Source organism: Oncorhynchus keta, chromosome 13 (assembly GCF_023373465.1).
Source record: "Oncorhynchus keta strain PuntledgeMale-10-30-2019 chromosome 13, Oket_V2, whole genome shotgun sequence".
Classification (NCBI taxonomy): domain Eukaryota; kingdom Metazoa; phylum Chordata; class Actinopteri; order Salmoniformes; family Salmonidae; genus Oncorhynchus; species Oncorhynchus keta.
In genome coordinates, this window is record NC_068433.1 from 16,715,520 (window position 1) to 16,738,547 (window position 23,028).

The 23,028-nt window shown below is 42.2% G+C and overlaps 2 long non-coding RNA genes across 3 annotated transcripts; one reads left to right on the forward strand and one right to left on the reverse strand.

Annotated features, from left to right (window-relative positions):
* Window positions 1–639: 639 nt before the first annotated feature.
* Window positions 640–5,674, reverse strand: LOC118392627 (uncharacterized). Of its 2 annotated transcripts, none has more exons than XR_004827405.2 (4): window positions 5,117–5,674; window positions 2,185–2,777; window positions 1,864–1,988; window positions 640–1,050 (listed from the first exon to the last, which is right to left on the reverse strand). It is a non-coding gene; the product is annotated as an uncharacterized LOC118392627 (long non-coding RNA). The 2 variants fall into 2 exon arrangements; XR_004827404.2 differs by having other exon boundaries at window positions 640–1,065.
* A 6,058-nt stretch (window positions 5,675–11,732) lies between these two features.
* On the forward strand, window positions 11,733–18,758 carry LOC127906891 (uncharacterized). Its single transcript, XR_008063043.1, has 2 exons — window positions 11,733–11,845; window positions 18,181–18,758. It is a non-coding gene; the product is annotated as an uncharacterized LOC127906891 (long non-coding RNA).
* The last annotated feature ends 4,270 nt before the right edge of the window (window positions 18,759–23,028 follow it).

Below are 23,028 nucleotides of genomic sequence, written 5' to 3' on the forward strand. Positions count from 1 at the left end.
TATACTGTCGACATTATAGACCGAAGGGTTCTCAGAGGTCTGTTTCTCTATCAGTTCATGGTGAGTGGGACAAAGTTGTCCCTAGACTATGCTCTTGGGTCAGTTTAGAATTTCCCTCACTAATGGTTAAGGACTGGATTGGGGGAGGCAATCTGATCCAAAATCTGTACTTAGGGGAAACATCACCCCTAAGTTAACCATGCAGGGGCGACCTCTGTTCAGCTCGTTGCAGTACAGGCATCTGCAGCCAGAGGGCAGCATCACAATGCAGTGATTTACAGGTTTGTCACTGGTCCAAGTCTATGATGGACGATTTTTAAAATTCATGTTAATTGAGGTTGTGAATGTTTGGGGTGCATAATGATAAGCATGGAAGCCATACAGGGTTTTAAGGATTTTGTTCTTATTGGAGATGGTGACTACTGAAAGAACTGATGCTGTCGTACCAAAGCACTGGTTCATTGACACAGCGGTACAATACAGCAGCCGGAATGGGTTTAAATAAAAGGGAAAATGGCTTGTTGCAAAGCATGTTGTCTTTTGTGGGGAATTTTAACTAATACAGCGTAAAACACAAACCCCTGGCTTGGGCCGCAATCAGACGGGTACAATGTGTAATGTTCATAGAAATAGAATCTGTAGAACAAACATGCCCCTTTAATATGTAGAATAAGGAATCACATTCTATTCATGGCATGTCTAATACAACGTTCCACAACGGTTGCCTGCTGAACCAGATCCCCTTGTCTAGAAACCCTGGCATCAGTCGGAGCCGTGTGCCAACCAAGCAGCTGGGTACACACTGGGTGCCGTTCTCGTGATCGACCATGCTCTTTGCGAATAATCTGCATTAAAGCCCATCCTTCCTACTTGGTCCTGCCAGTTAGCCTTTGGAGATGATCCAGCTCAGGCTGCAAGACCCCGTGGCATCAGAGACATATGTTTGTCTGTCACCTGCTGAGCATAGTTCCTTCTGTCTTCTCTGTCAGGGCACGGTGGTGGTGGAGGTAGACCATGGGTCATCATGCATAAATGTTTCATGCCGCACAGCTAGGAGAGAGGGAGCTTTTTACAGGAAAAGGTTACTTTGTGTTGTCAACATAAAACTAATAATAAAAATATGTTTCCATCAAATCTTTGGACATCACCTTAGCGTGAATGCAATTCATTTATGAATGACAGCTCTCATTTGCCTGGGTGAGAATTTTTTGTGAGATTCTATTTTTCAAGGTGAGTTTAAAGTTGATGGTGTGCTGCCAAACTGTTGATAACTACACAACAAGATATACTTCCCCCAAAAGCATTAGGAGTTGTAGATACAGCGGACCTTACAACTGTCATTCCATAGATCTATGCTGCTTGGCTCAACCAAGCTCAAATCAAGATGCTCTGATTCAAGCTGTTAAGATAGTTCACTTTTTTGTTTAATTGATAGATTGATAGATTTCCACTGGAGCAGAAATGATTGAAAAGCTTGCATTATGACTTTGTAGACACTCATTGAAAATGATCTATAGTACTAAACTTAATTAAATTGTATTTGATGTATCCTTTATTTTAACAGGTGAGTCCAATTGAGTTAGAACTCTAGTTTTCAAGGTAGCCCTGGTATTTAACAGAGAAGGGCACTCAAGCAACTCTGCAGAAGCAAGTATTTGGAGCTTTCCCCATTGGTGACCCCCCTCTTACACACACACACTTTCCTGTGACTCCCACTTGGGTTGTTTCTCTGTGCCCTGGCAGGATTAAGGCTGAGGGTTGAGCACAGCTGCAACTCTGATAAATATCTTGCAATTTCACAGTCTGTGGCGTTCTCTCATCTCCTAATCCACAAAGCACATAGAGAATACGGGAACCTCTTACCAGGAAGAGAATGAGCTGTTCTGGGCAGCATTTCCGGTTTGCAGGCACCATAAATGGAATAGACTTAAGTCAGGTGGTGTGAAATAGGTGTCCAGCCGCAGAGAACTTGTTCTCAACTTGCCTACCTGGTTAAATAAAGGTGAAATAAAAAAAATACAAAATAAAGATGTGTACAATTGAAGAGTTGCACCATGTCCTGGTGTAGACTACTGTAATTATGCTTGATGTGACTGGTAATTGGGGTTTCATTACAAGCAGAAGTTGACTATAGCCAGGAATCACAATATCAGTATTTGCAAGGTGACAGCTGCAGAGACTTACCTGGCGTTAGGTGTTTTTCTCTCAATAGTTTTTAATGATCTTTAAAGCTGCACTACCTTGTTGGGGTCAAAGTGTCTCAGAGTGCCAGATCCCTGCCTTTTCCGAATCCCCACAACCAACCCTCTGCATTATGCCACCTCTGCTCAGTCTCTCTAGGGCATGGCTCAGCCCTGGCAAACACAGTGACATCCATCTGCCAAATGGCACAGGTACATAGTCTTGTGCCTTTGTCCTATCCCAGTCTGTTTGATCAGGGGCCAAACGAAGACCCAGTGGTCCCCACTGTGGAGCTCTGGGCTCTAAGTTCAGTCAGGGGCTCCAGGGGCCTCACAGCGGCCCTACCAGTGGCTCTCTCTTGAGGCTTTGGAGAGATTAATAGTTCCTCCTCTGCTGAGGCCTTTTGTAAAGCAGTGCCCAGGCGTGGTCATGCTGTTGGAGTAGCGGGGAGGCGAGGAGTGGCAATGGGAGGCTGGTTTAGACCAGGGGACGGGCCTGGCGACGAGGGGGGTTGGCTTATTCCACTGCAGGTCAGTTCATAAGAGGGAGGTGGCGGCTCTGAATTTTCAATGAATCTGCTTCGCCTGAGCTGGGGACTGGGGTGGAGCACAAAACATACTAGTAATTTGATGGGACAATTGCCACAGTGTAGCAATTATGTCCTCACAAGGAAGGAATCAAATTACATAGTTGCAACCTTTAAATGCAAATGAAAGGTGCAATACTCTTCATACCATGTATCTTATGTTATATTTCAGTCTCCATCAAGCCTTTCACCTAGTGGTGATCATGCAGTTCTACTTGTTTTCCACAAAGGGGTGCTGACGATTTTTAAAAGGTTGGTACTGCACCTGATAGTTTTTGAATAAAGGGTTAATAAATTGTTTGTTGTTTAATAACTGCTGACAGAGGTCCAGAGACACAACATGTTGACACTCTTCAAACATTTTTCCCCAGGAGGCCTAACACTCCCTTAGGTCTTCCTCATGCCCCTCCTGTGACGTCTAAAGGTTTGCTTCTCACATGTATTGGCAGGTTTCTCTATGACAACCATGCCAATTAGTCTTACACACGTGCAATAATGGATTGACTCAACGTCCAAATAATCGTGTGCAAGATGGTGGCCCATGTGGGGATTATGGAGATTTCTCTAACATTGAGGGTGGAAATTACGTGGTAGAAAAATGACTTTAAATGCAATGGACTTTGAATTGATCATGTTGAATGTGTGTTGTTTGTTTAGGTTTATCTCTGGGTGCCTGGATTTCTGCCCACAGCCCCAGTTTAGATTAGGGTATTATCTGTTCACACTAGACCACAGCTGAACAATCAAATAAGCCACAACACACAATTAATATTTTCCAGCACTGCAGTCAGGATTAAATGTTCACTCATGGGTGATTCTCATGAAACCAGTTTTAAACATGTCTGTAGCCAATTGAGTTACAAAGCCATGATGCATCTGCAAAAATTAACTATCATTCTGAAGACTAAGATGGGTAGTTTAGGCAAACATTACATTTTTTTGTCCTGAATTTGGACATTTTCACACCATTCTCTATACCGAAATGCGTCTGGATTAAATTCTCGAAATGCGTCTGAATTAAAAACACAATTCTCATCACCACACCATTTTACGGTCTGTTTCAGTAATGAGAAGCTTAATTTCGGTAATGATATTAAGCTAATTTGAATGTATAGTCATTGGGTGTGCTGTGTTGGTAACTTTGATTTACGTAGGGCTTGTCAGGAAATATGGTGTGTTTAAACACCATTTAATTTACTTTAAGACGCAATCGGCAGTATGCGTTTCAGCAAAGCGCAATCGCACCACTTAAAGGCCCCCACTAGAGGTCAATGCCGCATCTATTTCGACGGCAGAAATGGTCCTTTTGGTTCCACCTTCGAAAAATGAAGCAGGCTGCTAATACATATTCACGAATTGGGGGTGGGAACGTTGAGTTTTTCCACGTGTAGTGGAGAAATAACAAGTAGCTCACTGACCAAAATATGTGACAGGAGTTGAGCGGTCGGAAATCCTATATCTCACAGAGCAGCACCGCGCCTGCGCTCCACAGCCTTTCCAACAATTCCGCGAAAAAACGCTCCTTGTTCACAGAACAAAATGCTCCAAATTCGTTCACTTAATTAAAATCACCATTTAACCAACAGCCATCTATTTTTGTGACGACCTGGATCTACCATTTGGTTTTGAATTATTGAAACCAAACCATGTGATTTTAATACATTATTTTAATAAACAACATGAAAAGGTGCCTGTAAGACATTTCACATAAGTTACATGTCACATTACACTGCATATAAACACTAAATGGGCCAGGCAGGTAGCCTAAGGAACGAAAATAAATTACTTTAGGCTATATTATTTTTATTTAAATTATTTGAAGGCTATAGCCTACAAATAAATAAATTGTGAGTAGGCACACTCGGGTGGCAGGAACATTAAGCGCTCAGTATTTAAACATTTCATTGTATTAAATCATTAGTCTATAAATTGCGCATATTGTCCATGACTTACGTAATGCCTTATGGAGGCTCAGTCTACAATGCCTTTGAATTTACTTTTACAAACACGAGTTTAGCTTCAGGTTTATGCAATGGTGGCTGGAGTGCTTGTAGCCTGGGGATGCCGAACACCCTTCGCGCAACTCTTGCCAGGCTGGGCAGGGATGTGTTTTTTAATTATATATATTTATTAGGTAGGCCTAAAGGGTTTTAGGCAAAATAACGCTATCAAAACTGAAAGCTCCTTGAAAGAGAACATGTCAGGCCCATTGTAGAGATAATAGAACGTAAATGAACGAAACGTTTAAGAGATCTGATTTGTTCTTTGATAAATACTTCGATACAATGTCACATTTAGCTAGTTAAACACCTTGTTCCTTTCTGTTAGCATGTGCACGTAATAACTTACACCATCATGCTTTCACCTGTCATCAGATTCCAAGATGATTATTTAGGTGTGCACACTACACCACCGCTCCCCATCCTCCTCATCTTTGTAAGGCACCTTGATGTTGCACCTGTGTGTTTTATCAGTTTCTTGAGGAAAATATTGAGCCACGTTCCAGCCTTTCTCAAACTCGCTCCATACAAATTGGGCATGCTCTGCTCACATACTCTGGCACTGATAGCTGTGAGTGTCACTAACTAACGTTATCCGTTGTGTCCGGGTTCCAAAATGCAATCGTTTCACAAACCATTTTACCATTTCGGCAAGACTAGCGCAAAAATTAATTAAACTTGACAAATTATCCAATAGATGATGACAATTTGCTGGTAAAAAAAAAAGTGGAGGTGCATAAACAGGCAGGCAGCCAAACGTAGGCTAAAGCAAAAAACTCTAGCCACAGACAGAAGAGGAAGCGAGACACCCCACTTGCTGTTTTTTTCTGGTTCAATTAAAGTCAATGAACTAAGTAGACATGACCCAGCTGCTATTGCAAACGACCTGAGTGAACTATCTTCGTTTATCCACCATCTTTGCTGTAGCCAAAGATGATTGATTATATTACTCAGCGCACTGCTGACTCGCTAACTTTGCAGATGTTTTTGATTAATAAACAATGCCATGCTGGTGGGTGGTACCATTCAAATAAACCCCAACCCCCGAAATTGTAGTCTAAAAATAATGTACACGTCATTTCATTGGAAAAGACACGTAATTTCATAGGAAAAGACACGTCATTGGCGCAAATTGGAACTTCAAGCCCAAATATATCATACTTTGACTAAAAAGATGACTTGACGTACAACATTGTGCAACATCATGCATAAGTTCTGTCCACTTTTTCTTACTGGTGTGGGTGTTTAATGGAGGATATCCCCAATTTTTTACCTGATTCACAGTTACCTATTGTGTTATGCCATTTGACCATATCCCCCCTATGGGCCCCAAAGTGCCAACAGTCATTATTTGGATAAATATGTGTGCAATGCTTGATAGTGAGTGTGTGATGTTAACAGAGAGGTCTATTTTCTGGGTGACCTGAACATTGACTGCTTAGTAACTAACCGGTCCTCTCAAGCAGATGCTTCTAATTGTGACTAATATGTAACATGACCCAAGTTATCACTCAACCAACTAGAGTGTATACCAATAGTGTTGGATCTGTGACATCTACTTGTATTTATCATATCTTCACTAATGCTGCGGAACTTTGCTCCAAAGCAATATCAGTTCCCATTGGCTGTAGTGATCATAACATTGTGGCAATAACAAGGAAAGCCAAAGTGTCAAAGGTTGGGCCTAAAGTAATTGAAAGGGATCATACAAAATGCTTTCTCAGGACTCTTTTGTTGATGAAAAATGTATGTTGATCTGATGTGTGTGAGGAAGTGAATCCAGATGCAGTACTGGAAAATGATTCATGCTAATTGTTGACACACATGCACCTGTTAAGAAATTTACTGTGAGAACTGTTAAGAGCACCCTGTATTGATGATGAATTGAAAAATGATATTGTTAAAATAAATTATGCAAATAAGTCAGGCTGCTCAGCTGATTGGTTGGCATGCTGTAAATAAAGAAATCGAGAAGTTGACGGGTCATTCATAACCAAACCTTCCAACTAGTAAAGTGATAAAAGAGAAGTGTTGCTGTTTCGAATTTGATCAAGTTAGTGTGGGAAAACTATTGTTATCCATCAATAATGATAAGCCACCAGGTATAGACAACCATGATGGGAAGCTATTGAGAATGGTAGCAGATTGTATTGCCACCCCTATTTGCTATATCTTTAACCAAAACCTAAAGGAGTGTGTGTGTCCACAGGCGTGGAAGGAAGCTAAAGTAATTCCACTGTCTAAAAATGCTATTTTTAAAAGAACGAGTTAACTACTGACTTTGAGCATGCATAGAGAAGTGCAAATAGAGAAGGGCACTCAACTTGTACTGCACTTATTCAGAGGATAGATGATTGGTTAAAATGAATGGATAATAAGATGATAGTTGAGCTTTATTGTCAGATTTCAGTGCAGCCTTTGATGTTATTGATCATACATTGTCACTTGCTATGGCTTTACATCACCTGCCATCACATGCTTGGAGAGTTATTTATTTAATAGAACCCAGAGAGACCTTATCTGTTCTTCAATGGAAGCTTCTCTAACATCAGATACTGTATGTACAGTGCGGTGACCCAAACGGCAATTGCCTTGGGCCGTTACTCTTCTCTATTTGTACAAATGGTTTCCCACTGGTTTTACACAAAGCTAGAATGACTATGTATGCAGATGATTCCACTCTACATGTCAGCACCTAAAGCCAGTGAGCTCATGATGTTAGGAGTTACAGTCAGTATCAGAATATGTGATTCATAATAAACAGGTCTTAAATACATCTAAAACTGAAATCATTGTATTTGGTTCAAAACATACTGTAAGACCTAAACCTCAATTAGAGTTGTGCAGAAAGTGTGTGACCATTGAACAAGTTGAGGAAGCTAAACTCCTGGGTAGAACATTGGATGGTCAATTGTCATGGTCAAGTCGTATTGACAAAGTTGTTGTGAAGATGGGGAGTGGTATGTCATGTAAATAAAAATCAACTATACTAGTTGTAAAGGCTCTGGTATTGTCACATGTTGATTACTGTCCAGTAATATGGTCAAGTGCAGCAAAGAAAGACCTAGCAAAGCTGCAGCTGGCTCAAAACAGAGCATCACACCTTGCCCTGAACTGCAGATACAGAACTAACATCAACAACATGCACGGCAGTCATTCCTGGTTGAGGGTTGATGAGAGATTAACTGATTATCCTAGTTTTTATGAGAAATAATACTGTGATGAAAATTCCAGATTGTCTGCATAATCGAATAAAATTCAGCTCAGACACCCATATCTCATAACAGATACCACCAGGGATCTCTTCACTGTCCCCAAGTCCAAAACAAATTCACAACAACACACAGTTTTATACAGAGCCATGATCGCGTGGAACTCCCTTTCATCTCCACTTCCTCAAGCAAACAGCAAAATTATCTTTAAGAAAACAGATGATTTTTTAGTTGTTTGTATTGCTTTTGTTGTTGTATTGTTTGTGTATCGTTGCATTTTAAATGTGTTTCACTGACCTTGTCTATCAGTGTATGTGTTTTGATACTCGTTGTGTTTTTTTTGTGGACCCCAGGAAGAGTTGCTGATGCTTCTGCAAAAGCTCATGAGGATCCAAATAATCAAATAAAACAAATGGATCAGGGATTTTAGTATTATGCAAGTCATTTGGGATGAACAAATTACACATTTTGATGATTTGTTAGATTATGGAATCTCTGATAGAGACCAGTACAGTTCTTCCAATGACAAACTATGCAACACTCATTACTGAAACATGCAGTCTCATCTCCGGAACTTGTTTGTTATTACCGTAACGCACCAATATTTAGGAAATATTAGGACAAATAAAACTTATATTTTAGAATTTTTGGCTAATCTGATAGTAAGACTATTTTTAGTCTTTATCCAAATATGTATACACAAGTTATTATGACAACAACAAAAATATTCCAAATAGGTTGTGTTACAGTGATTAGATTACGAAATAGATTTTAATAATTGAGTTAAAAATATTTAAAATTTCAGTGTTATGTTTAACTCGTGCCTTTTAATTAAGGGAGAAATGTAAAAAAATCTATGCGAAGTTGAATTGTTTCTTACTTTTTTGTACTTTAATTTTTGCATTGATAGTTGTGAAAATGTAGGTAAAATGCATAATATATGATAAAAAAACATAATAATTATGAAATAGATCAGTACAGATCCTATTCTCAGTGATCGAAGAGGACATTTTGTGAAAAATAACACAAGATAATTTTCGGGTCATGACAGTTTTGTGAGAATGACCTTCATATGCATAACAACGCAGGTAATTTTCTCATAGTCTTGTGTAGGCCTATGTACACTGCATTTTAACTAGCTTGTATCCTGGTAAAACTCAACATATTTTTTAAACATTCTGAGAACAGAAGTGAAAATTCCACTTGTTCTGGACCATTTATTTTTAGGTTGCAGGGAGGTTCGGAGAACTTTTTACTCTGGATCCTTTCAAGTTCTCCTGGGAGGTTTTATTAAAGCTCTGAGAATGGAAATTCTAGGTTGTTTGGAGGTTTTTGAATAACTTCCTTAACTTTTACTGTTTCAATAAGACTTTTAGTAACACTGCTAGCTTTTTTTGAACTCCAAGCACATATAGGAGACATGGAAATGCATTTCCTTAGGCATTACTCATGCAAACACATTTCTAACGATTCTGATTGGTCCCAGAACCCGATGGGTTGGGCTAGAGACAAAACACACGTGGGTCAAGCAGCGTCTTGAAAATGTGTCTTTGATACTCTGCTTGGTTAGAGACGATTAAATCACTGACTTTGTTTTGAACAACACCCCTCATTTTGACGTCACCACAAATGACTTCAATGATGGCAGTCTCAGACAGAAGTAGGTAGTGAACATAGAGCAGCGATATAATTCACTTTGAGTCATCAGGCAATGAAATTAGTGCACTTCGCCACCAGGATGAAGCTAGCATGCCATGTTTTTTTAAGCATACAAAGCTGTTCATTTGAGTCTATTCAAACAGACCCCATTTCAAAGGAAACAAGCACTCATTAAGAGCAGATGTGGCCAATTAGTGGGTATGGCTAACACATCTGAACACACTTAAGGTAGAGGATACAGAGTTTTGTTGATGCTGAGAATGGAATGTATATGTTTTTAAATATAATTCTTGAAATGTTCTTTGAACGCAACTAAAGTTGTCCTGTGTTTTTTACGGATAGTTTTCTTAACGTTCTAGGAACAATTTGAGAACCTGACTTTAAAAAGAACCATGATGAATCTGTAGGGAATCTGAAGTATTGAAATTCCCACAGAAGAACATTGTTTCTTAATGTTCTCTGAACTATTTAAGACCATTCCCAGTGTCAAACCAGTTGGAGAACGTTCCTAGGACATTACCTAAATGTAAATTCAATGTAACCATGTTTGAACTTTTAGGAAATGTTCTGTTACAGTAATGAAATACCAAGAAAATAATGTCAAGTTCCTTAAATGTGCAGAGAATGTTGCGTGGCGAGAATCTGTCTCCTCACCACGCGCTCTCACCACTGGTGTCCCCCAGGGCTCTGTTCTAGGCCCTCTCTTATTCTCGCTATACACCAAGTCACTTGGCTCTGTCATAACCTCACATGGTCTCTCCTATCATTGCTATGCAGACGACACACAATTAATCTTCTCCTTTCCCCCTTCTGATGACCAGGTGGCGAATCGCATCTCTGCATGTCTGGCAGACATATCAGTGTGGATGACGGATCACCACCTCAAGCTGAACCTCAGCAAGACGGAGCTCCTCTTCCTCCCGGGGAAGGACTGCCCGTTCCATGATCTCGCCATCACGGTTGACAACTCCATTGTGTCCTCCTCCCAGAGCGCTAAGAACCTTGGCGTGATCCTGGACAACACCCTGACGTTCTCAACTAACATCAAGGCGGTGTCCCGTTCCTGTAGGTTCATGCTCTACAACATCCGCAGAGTACGACCCTGCCTCACACAGGAAGCGGCGCAGGTCCTAATCCAGGCACTTGTCATCTCCCGTCTTGATTACTGCAACTCGCTGTTGGCTGGGCTCCCTGCCTGTGCCATTAAACCCCTACAACTCATCCAGAACGCCGCAGCCCGTCTGGTGTTCAACCTTCCCAAGTTCTCTCACGTCACCCCGCTCCTCCGCTCTCTCCACTGGCTTCCAGTTGAAGCTCGCATCCGCTACAAGACCATGGTGCTCGCCACGGAGCTGTGAGGGGAACGGCACCTCAGTACCTCCAGGCTCTGATCAGGCCCTACACCCAAACAAGGGCACTGCGTTCATCCACCTCTGGCCTGCTCGCCTCCCTACCACTGAGGAAGTACAGTTCCCGCTCAGCCCAGTCAAAACTGTTCGCTGCTCTGGCCCCCCAATGGTGGAACAAACTCCCTCACGACGCCAGGACAGCGGAGTCAATCACCACCTTCCGGAGACACCTGAAACCCCACCTCTTCAAGGAATACCTAGGATAGGGTAAGTAAGGGTAAGTAATCCTTCTCACTCCCCCCCCCCTCCACTGGTTGTCATAAGGTGTATGCACCAATTTGTAAGTCGCTCTGGATAAGAGCGTCTGCTAAATGACTTAAATGTAAATGTAAATGCAACTATCCGCACCATTCCCAGAACATTGTGGGAAGGTTGTATGCAAAATAACCACAGGACAACCACCAAGCTTTAAGAAACATATAGTTCTCAGAACATTATGTGCTAGCTGGGTTTTTTTTCACCCATCAACAGTGTGAGCCATTAGTATTATGGTCTGTCTCTGAAGCAATCTATCAAACATCTTTCCTCACATAGCACTCCACACACTCATCAAGTACACAATCACACCTAGAATCTATCCAAAGGAAACTTCCAACCTAACACTTGAAAAAAGGGGGCCAGGTATTTCTAGCCAAAGGACTTTATGCCTGGAAAACAATTTTAATTATGTTCTTCACTCTGATGCAGATGAGGGCATTGGATTCCAGCTGAATCACGCGCTGCGGCGCCCCCTGGCAGCTCCAAGTGCTGCTCTCGCCTGGAGTTGGATGGTGGCCATTTTGTTATCAAAAGCTATGGGTAAGATTTCCTGCTCCCCTCTGTCTCTCTCCCTCCACTGGCTCCCAGAATCGCCCCACTCTCCAAAGAGGGGAGAATCTGTTTACCTAAAACACGATAACCAAATGAAGGAGAAAGGAAAGTGGCTGGTTTGGTTGTGAATAAACATGAGTAGATGAGAGAGAAGATGATATGCTGCTGATTGTCAAGCAGACAAGAAGGTAGCAGGTAGCCTAGTGGTTAAGAGCATTGTAACCGAAAGGCTGTTGTGTTCGAATCCCAGAGTTGACTAGGTGAATAAGTTGTTGATGTGTCCTTGAGATAAGCACTTGACCCAAATCGCTCTTGTAAGGCACTAGGGATAAGAGTGTCTGCAAAAATGTAAGGTCTATGTAAGGTCTTTTGGTTGCCATCCACCAGTGGTGGTTCAGTCAATAATTAACAGACTGGCGGATGGATACAGATCTAGTTCTGATGAACGATGGCTCAAGGCTTCTTAACACCTCTTTCTATGCTCAGTGATGAACTTCAGAGATATGGCCATTATCAGATCTACGCATATCTTCACTCTGACCACCGGGAGAGCTTAAGTGTCTTTGATGAGATCAGCTTTATGGGGGGAGCTCACCGTTCCTTATCGCCCGTATGTAGAGCCAAAAAAGCGTAATTATGTTCCGTCCCATATGTGACTTATTATTAATGGTGATTCATAGAATACACTTCCTTTGCCAATTTTCTAAATTAAAAAAATACCAGGTTGATATTTTTTACACCCTGCGCCCCCTCAGCTACCATCTCCCTCATCCCCCAGCCTCCCTGATATCACCATGGCAACTTCCAATCAGCTAGGGATTGGCAGAGCCTGCCAGCTCGTGTGCTTGGCGCGCGCCTTGGAGCGACGCAGGTGGAGCGCATATTGAGCAGTGCATATTGAGCAGTGCCCCCCGAAAAACCTTTTCCGCCTGGATGTGCCAGCAGTGCCCATTTTTTAATCCCACCAATACCTTTGTGATCTCCTGATGGAGACAGGGTACCGCAATCACAGAGACAGGGCCTCGCTGCTGCATGCTGGGATGGCTGCCAGGACCCGCTTCAGTATGCCAAGATGGATGCCTGTAATTTTCACTGATGTTTTTTAATGTTCCTGGATTCATGGATAGATGTAGATATGGATGTTTCTCCACTGCCCTTTTGGTTTCCCGCCGGCTATCGTAGTTCTTATAGTCCCTACCTAGTGCAACACATTCAAAGATTTGATTCATGGTTGTTTGAACGCATTACGCCCCTGCTAGCAGAGTTCCTATCGTCTCTAACGGTGTCTTTTCAAAGGGTCCAAAGTGACCTATCAGGGAGTACTGTCAAAAGGTAACAAAGTCCAAATGGGTCCACCATGCCTAGTTATCCTTCTGTAGTTATGCATATGCACACTATATCATCTTAATACATTTCACCACAGCTCTTTATAGAGAGAAAGGCGCATGCGTGGGCATACATTGAGGGCGTCATAATGTCTTCATACTGGTGCGACTTCACATGGTTTGGGAAGTTAATGTTATGGAAATCACAACCACGTGCAGCAAATAAATCAATCATCCAAGGGACCTCGTATCTGTCACTGCACATTGAAGCAGTCAGTTCTGTGTAGGTTCATTAAGTAGCCACAATAGTCAATGGTAGAAGACCTGGCACCCATCCTGAATCCTGGCTATGTTTAAGCCTCCTCCAGACCTGCCGGCCAGGGGCGTTGGTTAGCTTCGTTAGCTGGTAAATACATCAGCGTTGGCGCCAAATTCTGTGGTGTGTGTGTGTCAATTAATGCTACATTTCATTTCTGGATATCCTTAAAAGCTAAATGTTTTTTTGCACTTAACAAAATTTCACAACTCACTTAATTGGATTTTAAATAAACACAATTAAGATATAATTATGAATGTGTTATGAAGTCCTTTAGTATGTACCCTTCAAGTAAAGTGTAACCACTGCAGGGTTTTTTTTCCTTCTACATGAGGCCCCATGTGAATACTTGCATCATTCCTCTCTTCTAACAAACACTGTCCAGAAGGATCATAGACAACTGTATCTCATTACCCTCCATTCTGGGGCCATAGAGGCAGTGGCAAACACACACACACACACACACACACACACACACACACACACACACACACACACACACACACACACACACACACACACACACACACACACACACACACACACACACACACACACACACACACACACACACACACACACACACACACACACACACACACACACACACACACACACACACACACACACACACACACACACACACACACACACACACACACACACACACACACACACACACACACACACACACACACACACACACACACACACACACACACACACACACACACACACACACACACACACACACACACACACACACACACACACACACACACACACACACACACACACACACACACACACACACACACACACACACACACACACACACACACACACACACACACACACACACACACACACACACACACACACACACACACACACACACACACACACACACACACACACACACACACACACACACACACACACACACACACACACACACACACACACACACACACACTAGTCTGCTCGCTAACAAAAGGCACGGGACCGTCTCACTCTTTCGAACTTGAACTCAAGCCAACGCCTCCTATTCATGTTGCCATGTTGGACGGCAGATGTCTTGGCGAGCCTGTGGACATTGCCAGATCTATACAGCCCATGAAGGCATTATAATGATGGTCAGAGGTCCTATCTACTGGGATCCACAGTATATTTCAATAAGTCTATTAAAATAAGGAGATGTGTGGTGAGGCCTGCATTATAAAAGGCCTACCTTGGAACAGACTATCGCTCAGTGTAGAGAGATGATAACAGCTGCACACTGAATAAACAGGCCGTATCATGGCTGTGTAGATATATGTGACCGGCTGGGCTTGACTCCGGTCTCCTGGGACTGTGTTAGCCCGCTGAGCTAAAAACCTAGGCGTTTGCTTGGCGAGCTAACGAAAGTCTTCAGGTCTCAGGCAAGGTTACTGATTACGTGAGCGCGGTTCACCAAACCAGCTCTGTTATACTTCAACCCCCTTTGACCTGGTGCTCCACTCGCAGTATCATACAGTTAACAGGATTTCATGGTCTAAGGTTTATGTTTTTTTTTTTAAATGTCATTCAGACAGGATTTGCTTGACAGCTGGCATATGGGCATGTATGATAAAATTGCAAAGATGAGGTAAATAAACTGTGCTGCTTCTTGCTGTGCGGTATGAGGTGCTACTCACACTTCAATTTCACGCATTGAATGAAATGAAGTCACACCGTACAAGATGAAAGTTGATAATAAATCAGACACATACAGTTCCTGGTGAAAGTCTACACACCCCTTGAACAATGTCCATTTTTTTTCTGTTTTACAATTCAATTTTTAAAAATCTATTAGATTTTTTTCCTTCATATCTACACAACCTACTCCACATTTTCAAAGTGTAAGAAAATTACTGAACATTTTCCAAATTAATAATACTGCGTATAACTTTACACCCCAGAGTTAACACTTGGAGGAAGCACATTTGGCAGCCATTACAGCTTTGAATCATTTTGAATAAGATTTAACCAACTTTGCAGATCAAGGGGTATAACATTTATTGGAATGACTGGAATTCTGATAGACTTTGGTTTTTAACGTAAAGATATAATTTAATCGTATTATTATATGTAGTAGAAAGCGATGGGTTAGAAGAAGCCTACATAAACAACCTATAAAGTAAAATTTAACTTCCAGCTATGTAAACTTTAACATTGATTTATCTTGTAATAGATGTTGTTCAATTGGTAACATACATTTTTGTCTTGTTCCTCTTAAGGGGAAAATAATGTAAATGTAACAGAATGTATTCAAATTTGGGTAAACCAAAAGTTATGTTACTGATTACAATTTTTGGACAGGTAGCTAGTAACTGTAATGGATTACATTTAGAAAGTAACCTACCCCACCCTGGTTACAGCCTTAATCTAAAATTGATTACATTTTTAAACATTGTCATCAATCTACACACAATACCCCATAATGACAAAGCGAAAACAGGTTTTTAGAAATGTTTGCAATTATATATCAAAAAACAGAAATACCTTAATTACGTAAGTATTCAGACCCTTTGCTATGAGACTCAAAATTGAGCTCAAGTGCATCCTGTTTCCATTGATCGTCCTCCATTGATCATGTTTCCATAACTTGATGTGAGTCCACCTGTGGTAAATTCAATTGATTGGACATGAATTGGAAAGGCACACACCTGTCTATATATGGTCCCACAGTTGACAGTGTATGTCAGAGCTAAAATGCCAAGCCATGAGGTCAAAGGAATTGTGTCAAGGCACAGATCTGGGGAAGGGTTACAAAACATTTCTGCAGAATTGACGCTCCCTAACAACACAGTGGCTTCCATCATTCTTAAATGGAGAAGTTTTGAACCACCAAGACTCTTCCTAGAGCAATCGGGGGAGAAGGGTCTTGGTCAAGGAGGTGACCAAGAACCCGATGGTCACTCTGACAGGCCTCCAGAGTTCCTCTGTGGAGATGGAAGAACCTTCCAGAAGGACAACCATCTCTGCAGCGCTCTGCAACAGGCCTTTATGGTAGAGTGGCCAGACAGAGTCCACTACTCAGTAAAAAGAACATGACAGCCTGCTTGGAGTTTGCCAAAAGGCATCTAAAGGACTCTCAGACCATGAAAAACAAGATTCTTTGGTCTGATGAAACTAAGATTGAACACTTTGGCCTGAATTCCAAGCGTCAAGTCTGAAGGTGAAGCATAGTGGTGGCAGCATCATGCTGTGGGGATGTTTTTTAACGTCAGGGGCTCGCAGACTAGTTAGGATCGAGGGAAAGATGAACAGAGCAAAGTACAGAGATCCTTGATGAAATCCTGCTCCAGAGAGCTCAGAACCTCAGACTGGAGAGAAGGTTCACCTTCCAACAGGACAATGACCCTAAGCACACAGCCAAGACCATGCAGGAGTGGCTTTGGGACAAGTCTCTGAATGTCCTTTAGTGGACCAGCCAGAGCCTGGACTTGAAGCCGATCGAACATCTCTGGAGAGACCTGAAAATAGCTGTGCAGTGACGCTCCCCACCCAACCGAATACACACCTGTATTCGGGGAGAAATTCCCTGAATACAGGTGTGTCAAGCTTTTAGTGTCATACCCAAGAAGATGCAAGGCTGTAATCGCTGCCAAATGTGCTTCAACAAAGTACTGAGTAAAGGGTCTGAATACTTATGTAAATAAGGTATTTCTGTTTTTTATTTCAATACATTTGTAAAGAATTCATAAAATATATTTTTGCTTTGTCATTATGGGGTATTGTGTGTCGATTGATGAGGGGGAAATAATGTTTAATCGATTTTAGAATATGGCTGTCACGTAATAAAATGTGGAAAGTCAAGGGGTCTGAATACTTTCTGAATGCACTGTTTGTTGACAGAAGACTTGTGCAAGGTTGGTAGAATCTTATTAAAAATTATTCACAGCTGTAATGGCCACCAAGTATCAATTTCGGGGTGTGAAGACATAAGCAATCAATACATCCTCTTTTTTAGTTTAGTTTTTTTGTGAAACATTTTCTATGATTTAAAAAATGTGGAGCAGGTTGTGTAGATCGATAGGAAAACATTTCTTCTTTAGGTTTCGTTTTAAGGCAGCAAAATGTGATGACTGTGCAAGGGCTGTGTAGACTTTCACCAGCGACTGTATGTCCACGTTTGGAGAGCTCCGTGGGTATGTTGCTGTGTTTCATCAGGTCTCATAACATATGTTAGGAACTCAGGAGGCTGGTGAGGAGGGGAGCGTTAGGACTTTTGAAGTGACACCCGCATTAAACAGAAAGAAACACCGTTGTGTTTTCTGATTCCCAGAACACATATTGGGAATCTTAACTACCCCCACCCCATCCACACACACATCCACATCTCTGTGTGTGTGTACACACGTATACGTGACGTGTGTGCACTCATATGTTTGTATGCGTAAACTAAGCAATCCCAGTTGCCCTTTCTCTATGTAAACCCGTACTTATTGATATCCAGTAGGAGTAGGAGAAACCACATAGTTGTTGATAACAAGCCCCCCTTTTTATTTGACTGATCGAAATAGATAATATTCCTGACAGCATTATATTTGAATGTTTTTGGCTTATGTATTACAATCACATATCACATGTCTCCCTCCTCTCTTACTTCCTCTCTTACTTCCTATCTTTCTCTCCTCCTCCTCGCTCCTCCAACTCAGCTGGGCAGATGACTCCTTAATTATCGGAGAATCAAAGTGGACGGAGATTCAAAAGCATGGCAAGTAGTGACCTGCCATTCATCTGGCCCCAGTGCAACACAAACCAGATGGACACGGCCCGTCACCAAGTAACATCTCCAGAAAGCCGCGTCCCCCTGCCAGTCCTCCCACCCCAGAGTCAGAGGAAGATGAAAGGTACAGCCATGGGGAGACCGGTTGTGCCAAACAGCGCCAGATCTGATCTGATGAACAACTGCACAGGGAAGGAATCAAAGTGGCTGGAGGCGCTTGGTGTTTTAGTTGAACAGAAGCTGTTGGAAGATCGACTCCAGTAGGCTGTAAGAGGAGAGAGGCTGGGGAATGCAGTGGATATTACTACTGTAGCTAAATAGACAAAAAATAAGAAGTTATCAATTCCATCACTATAGTGTGTTGATTAGCTGGGTCTTATATAGTCATATAATAGGTCATATACTGTATTTCATTCTTATTAATACTAGGCCTATTTTGTTAATCGTTTTTAATTACCTTTTGTTGAATGTATATCACTAATATGTACATAAAGTGTGTTCATGAACCATATACTGTGTGCATATATGTGCATTATACTGTATGTCTGTGAGTAAAGTTAAGATGGAGGCACTTAGGATATTGAGATCCACTTGTGTTAGAGGAACATGCCAGCTCCTTCTTACTTGGATTTTACATTTGGTAAGACTTCCTCCTGGAGAAGCTGTGGGACTCTGATACTCTAATCGCAGCACGCCAGCGTTTGCTCAATGTCACCTACCAGTGAGCTGCAACCAGGCGCCCATTGCACCCATCCGGCCGCTTGCACCACAACGGCACTCTGTGTGTTGGTTGGGGCCCGCCGTTGCTAGGCTACAGTCGGAGGAATCAAATTCAGGTGGCTTCCACAGCTGTGCTGTAACGTTGCGCACCACGGGCCATCTGTGGCCGTGCTCCCAGCATGCACATGGACACGATAGGTCAGGAAGAGATGGCCCACCAAGCCAACCCGTAGGATCACGTTCCTTGTGGTATCGTCAGAGACGGTAACAATTACTTTAAAGCTACCATCTGGGATTTCTTTTTCAGCAAAATGCCCCCACCAATTGTTTTGTTATGCATCTGAGCTGTGTGTTGATATTTCAAGATTTGTTGAAATTCAGCATTGAGTTGTAAAGAACAATATTTTTTAAATATATGAATTGCAATCATTTAAAACAAATTATCTATGAAATGGCTGTGCAGAAAAAAATTCTGGGCAGTGGGAATTGAGATCTCTGAAGTGCTGCAATCTTAAAACATGTACACACACCCAAACACCCCTCTGTGTGAACACTCATCTCAACGAGGAAATGATTGAGATAATGCTGACTGTTCCTTGAGATCGTGCCTAAAGGCACATTAGCCCTCAATATGCAGGAGCGCTTCTCACAGTCATAAGTTTTCTCTCATTTGTTGTGAATAGATCAGCCACCAACAAAGACATCGTTAGAAGGGGGTCAGGCCCCACTAGGCTTCTGCTAATTATGAATGGGGTCCCGGTAATAATTCAAGGGCCCTTGGTGCAGCTGGACGTGGAAGAGAAGCTCACAAATCCAGAGCTTCCATGCTCTGCCCATCTGCCTCGGTTTCCAACCACCTGCCTAACATTCTGACCCACGTTAACTACAAGGATGTAGCTCCGTTCTATGGAAGGAGAAAACATATCGTTAACATACTTAGTTTGGCAATGAACGATTCGCAATAGTGGTCAAAAACATTTATAAATGACCTTGGCAAGCCATAGCTCATTTGAGTCATTCTGAGTCATTTGTAACTGAGTAACAATTGATATCTCGCATTTCACAAGGGAATCAGAAGCAGGTTGACATTTACTGTCATGAATCTTGCCCTGGAGGCAGAACTGAGCAATTTCCGCTAGATGGGCCAGCTGAAAAGTCAAAATTGGCTATGTCGTAAACATTTATGAAAACGTGTTTAAGGCTAGGCATAAGGTTAGAAGTGTGGTTAGGTTTAGGGTTAAATTCACATTTTATGACTGCAGCTGTGCCAGCTAGTGACCACTGCAGTACTGCCTCCGGTATATGACAAGTCCTAATAATTGCCCATCTGCGAATCAGTTTGACAAAGTGAATGAGTGATTTGATAATCCTGCCAGATTCATCTACCCTTGAAAATTGTCCCTATGTTGCATTGCCTGCATTTGGCTCTCTTGTTTTAATGAATAGTGTAGTATTTACACTAAGCAATTTAGTAAATGGACAATTTATTTGTTACTGGGTATTCAATTCAGACAATTTAATTGAAATTATATTTCAAAATGTCAGAAGTGCCATTTATTTGCCTGATTTTTTTAAAAGGCTTGAAATTGAAATCCCTGCAATCGACCTCCATCCATGGAGATTTTGCAATGCATCGTTGAGCTTTTTACCAGGAGAGGGCAGTGCTCATCTCTAAATCGACATATATTTAGCCTGCCTCTGGCTAAAGAGGGAATTTAAAAGTAAACCAGTGTAGTCCAATGGGAAGATCAGTTTTATATCATAACACCTTTCCTCAGGGAGCTGGTTCATAAATTCCCCGGAGGTTTCAGACCTTCCTAAGTTCTGTGATTTATGTGGAGAGGATGTTACAGAGACATAATAGCACACAGATGAGACTTTTTTTGCAAAGCAGCGATAGGCTAAAGTAATCTTAACATCCAAGCAAAGTACTTGCAGGAGTCTTCCTTGGTACGAATCATCGGGAAGTTAAGTGAAATGGACGAGTGGTCCAGGGCCTTCCCCATGCTAACCTTTCAAAATATAGCTTCCCCTTAAAAGTGACAAAATGCTTGGAACATGGAAACATCGATTTTGACGTGGATACACTCCATCGTTATATCATTTGACTGTAATAGAAATCTGATCAGATACAAAAAGGTTGCCACATTTCCCCTTCATCATCTACTATCCTCCATCTCTCCCACCCTTTTGAAGGAGAGGCTATAGGCACGTTTGGTGGTTTGGTGGATTGGCAGGTCAAGAGGTCCTTCCCTTGCATATCCGTTAATGAATCTCCCTGCTTGAGGTCATGTGGGTTGATTGGGATCTCCCATAACACACTAACCAATGATTACACCTTGAGGGGAGGAAGAGGGCTGGGCTGGGAGGAGAAAGGGGGTAGAGCGCCCCCAGATTGAAGGCAGGTGCCTCGGCAAATCAAGCCTCATTAGTTTCACCTTCTGCTACTGTGTAGGATTGATGGCAGATGGAGGCTCGCCCTCACATTACCTCACATCAGATGACTAGGGGATGGGGGGTGCTACTGTCACCCTCTGTCTGATGCACTATTCCTTGGTGTTTTGTTCTGTGGTAGGGGCATTGGTAGTGGTGGTGGTGGTAGTAGCAGTGGTGGGGATGATAAGGGTGTTGGTGATGGGGTGGTGGATGAAGTGTAGTGGTCTTGGTAGTGGTGATGGTGGGGGGGTAACAGTGGTAGTGATGGTGGTGGTGGTGGTAGTGACGAGGTGATGGTGAGGGTGGGGGGGGTAACGGTGGTTGTGGTGGTGGTAGTGATGAGGGGATGGTTGTGATGGTAATGGTGGTGGTGGTAGTGATTGTGGTGGTAGTGATGGTAATGGTGGTGGTAGTGTTTGTAGTGGTGGCGGTAGGGATGGTAAAGGTGGTGGTGATGGTAATGGTGGTGATTGTGGTGGTGGTGTTTGTAGTGGTGGTGGTAGTGATTGTGGTGGTGGTAATGGTGGTAGGGATTGTGGTGGTGGTGATGATAATGATGGTGGTGTTGGTTGTAGAAGTGCAGGCCAGAGAAAGGAACCTGGGGAGACTCTCGGCTCTGTGTGGTTAATCCAGGTAGGAATGTCTGTCTGCACAGTCTGGACCCTCAAGGGCAGGCTTTTCCAACTCTGTTCCTGGAGAGCTACCCTCCTGTAGGTTTTCAATCCTACCCCAGTTGTAACTAACCTGATTCAGTTCATCAACCAGCTAATAATTAATATCCGCTGCGCTAGATTAGAGTTGAAGCGAAAACCTACAGGACAATAGCTCTTCAGAAACAGGATTGGAGAGCTCTCTTCTAGGGTCGACAGGTACAATATGAGCGACATAGTCTATAATGCCTTCTTATCCCCTTATCTTCTTATCCCCTTATCTTCTTATCCTCTTATCTTATACTCGTATCTTATTATCCCCTTATCTTCTTATCTGGATCACAGACACTATGAGGTTTAGTGGAGAGGATCCAATTGGTTGAGGTTGGGCGCACGGTCAACAACCCCTGCTGTGACATTGGGTCACACCTGACATCCTGACCCACACTTGACATCCTGATGTAAGCCACTATTCTACCTCTAATTTGGTGCCTAGTGAATTATGTATCCCACTGGGCACAGACCTCAATTCAACATCTATTCCACACTGGTTCAACGTAATTGAAATGAAATTACGTGGAAACAACTTTGATTCAACCAGTGTGTGCCCAGTGGGATTTGTTACAAAATAAAGTTATGGTAAACAATTAGGGGCTAAACCATGCAGAGTTTTGTTGATGATCAAGATCATTTTAAAATAAATTCTAAATACCACAGACTAATGTAAGGAGGCACATTTTGTTATTGTTTTGTTCATGAAATGGTGCAGAGGAACATTCAGTATCCTAATACAACATCTGCTGTTCTATCCCAAGGTGCAATGACATCTGAGGGAAATAAAACCTGTGTGTGTTGTTTGAAGTAACTTCTTTGTTTGTTGTAATCAGAGGTTGCAGTTTCATGTTACTGATTCCAGCTTTAACCTGTGTGTGCTTCATATAGTTGTAATGTTCCATTAGATGAGGGCGAAT